Here is a 3,115-nt window from a genome sequence, read left to right as displayed (position 1 = left end):
ATAAGTAAAAGAATATTGGTGCCCGCATATTCACTTGCAGGTTGCAGCCCAAGGTGATATTAGAACAATACAGGTGTATCATCATCGTTTGTTACACTAGTACAAGGTCACAAGAATTAGTTGCACTAGTATAAGATCAAGTGATAAAACCAGCCCTATCCAGAGGTGCATTTAGAGCTCCAACTGAGGGGTTACTCTGGAGTGTGGTTAGGGATTGTACATTTTGGTCAACTTCATCAGGTCCAGCTTCTTGTGGTGTCTCCATGCTTCCTAGGAAGTCGGAGACACAATGTACTTGCCAGGCACCATCTTGGGAGATGCTTTCCTGCTTACTGTCGCCACAACAGACTGGAGCTGGTGAGGTTTACTGGTGGGAGTCTTTTAGCTTCTGACTATCGAAAAGCTCAGGCTGAATCTGTGACATGCCCATCCTAAGCAGTTGTTTTCTAGCAGAGCAAATCTTAGAATGAAAATGGCAATGTGATTCTTAACTACAAGGTCAATGAAAGCCATTGAGGCTGAGTGAATGAATTGCTTGTTTGATTTTTCTGTGACTTTGAGAGAGTCACAAATATACATCTCAGTTCCTCAGCTATAAAATGAGAACAGCAGTGGCCTACTTTACAAGAATGTTGCAAGGGGAATATGCAGGGGGAATAGTAAATCACATTGCACGTGAAAAGTGCCATCTATAAAATCTGGAGCGGTAAGACCAGTGATCTATGCATTTGTTTCTTTAACTATAACAATATACCAGATTAAAACAAGAAAGACTGTCAGTCATGGTGAAAGCGCAGAGGAAGAAGAACAACTTCAAGCTTTTATATACATTCAACCACTCTAAATATGTTTATCATGATAATTAGCAATATCAACTGTTTTTATAGCTAGTTCAGCCACAATACTGTACAATTTTTGCAGCAAAGATGGGGTTGGGGGAGAAGCACCTCTGGTCATCCGCTTAAGATTCAGACCATCAACAGCCACCAGGACTTCTCTGGCATACAGCTAATTAAGATACTGAGAAGTCCAGGGGACAGACACAAGAAGACATCAATTGGCAGCATCTACCTAAAAGGCCTGTAATGATGAAACTATACCAAGTGACATCTAGAGCAGCTTTGAAAACCTTGCTATTGGGTGGTGATACAAAACAAAGCTGTGTTCAAATAATTCACGGTTGGATAGCAGCATAAGCATTTTATAGTAAATTCCTTATAATTTTATTTTGACAATGTAAACCTTTAGTTAAAATGAGCCATTCAGTGCTGAAACTCAGCTCCATGCTCCCTTGACCAAGCGCTCCAACCTACAAACCTCTGTGCTGAGACAGTGGCACAAAAGAGGCACTAGGGTTTCAGTCCCCTATACAAAAGGTGGTGATGACACCCCTTTGCCCCACTTAGTATGCCAAGAATGGTGCTCTTTCTGGCACTCCAGTTAAAGCTCACTAGGCTCAAACTGCGCCTTGTAATTGCTACACAACAATTCAGCCTAATCCACCATGTGCAAAGCTTGCTTTGACTGAGTAAGGACCGTGGCGTAGCTAGAAGGTGTGCCATTTCGGGACACACCTTCCAGGGCTTCCATCTCCAAACTTGACTGAAGCCGTGCTCTGGTCACATTTGGAGGGTGTTCTGAGACCTTTGGGAGGATTTAGAAGGTCACTTCCAGTTTTTCAGCAAACTGGAAGTGTCATTTTAAGGTATTAGAAGGCCTTCTGAAGGCAGCTTCCCTGGGCCTCAGAAGACCTTAAAACATCACTTCTAGTTTCCTGAAAAACCAGAAGTGACCTTCTAAGGCCTCCCAAAGGCCTCGGAACACCCTCCAGACACCCACAGACTGCAGCGCTGGTTGCATTTGGAATGGTTGTGGGGGCAAGCAAGCAGGGCAGGACCCTGGCAGTCACAGCAGCATTGCATTGCTGCTCCCAGGAATAGTTCTGCCCAGGGTCCTGTGACCCCTGTGATCTTCCCAGCTACTCTACTGAGTGGGAAAGTACTGCACCACATCCTATGTTTGTCCAAAAGCATTACAGCAACACAAGAGTGAATCTGGGGCAAGGAAGCTTGTTGGTACAGCACAGATTTGTACTCTTACCACTTCTCTTGTACAATGTCCTGCCACAATACTTTGGAGGAGACATTATATATTGTGCAATACTGGCTGGTCCCATGTTACTCTCCCCCCCCCCCACTCTGGAATAATTGGAAAGCTTTTCAGGGGATGTTTGCACATGTAACTAAACCAGGGGGCCTGTTCAAACATTCATGACCATTCTACGTTGATTTTGACTACATGTGTGCATAAATGCTTCTTAGTGGAGGCAGGTCACTCATTTGGCTGACAGCCCAATCCTAAAGTGCTTAAGTCCTTTGATTTGAATGGACTAAGTCATGACTAAGAGCGAAGCTACATATCACAGAAACCATGTACTTAACACTTCCATGTCCATTTGGATGGAAGGGAAACTGTGATCCAGCTGCTATTTACTGTAATGTGTTTTTTAAACATTAAATAGCAGCCGGATCATGACTTTAAATATATGAGGATTGTGCTAGGAAAGGGGCTTTAACCCTTCCCCCTATGGCCCTAACATAGACTCCCCTTACTGTTTTTCCTCCCCATGGGCGTAAAGATTTTAGATTTTAGATTGTGAGCCCTTTTGGTTTTAGATTGTGAGTCCTTTTGGGACATTAGATATTTGATTTTCTCTGTAAACCGCTTTGTGAACTTTTTGTTGAAAAGTGGTATATAAATACTGTTGTTGTTGTTGTTGTTGTTGTTGTTGTTGTAAAGGCTCTCAATGGCATTACTGAGAGCTTTTTTTCCATTGAGAAACAGAAAAGGGGAAGAAGACCATGGCAGAGAGGAGTGTTAAAGCCCCCCCCCTTCAGTCCCAAGCTAGCTGTTGTTTATAGGAGGAGAAGCAAGCAGACCTATGAGGCATACACTTTTTGTAACATGTACTTTACCATAACCCTGTGCAGGATTGGGCTGTGAGTCATAAATACTGAGTAACAGATGAGGAGAGATTAAGTGATGAGCACACCTGAGAATCGGCCCAAAGTGATCAGATAAATCTATTGTTTTGCAAGACAGATGTAAATTTCTG

This window comes from Tiliqua scincoides, chromosome 4 (assembly GCF_035046505.1).
Source record: "Tiliqua scincoides isolate rTilSci1 chromosome 4, rTilSci1.hap2, whole genome shotgun sequence".
NCBI classification, from domain to species: domain Eukaryota; kingdom Metazoa; phylum Chordata; class Lepidosauria; order Squamata; family Scincidae; genus Tiliqua; species Tiliqua scincoides.
This window is presented reverse-complemented; position numbering follows the sequence as displayed.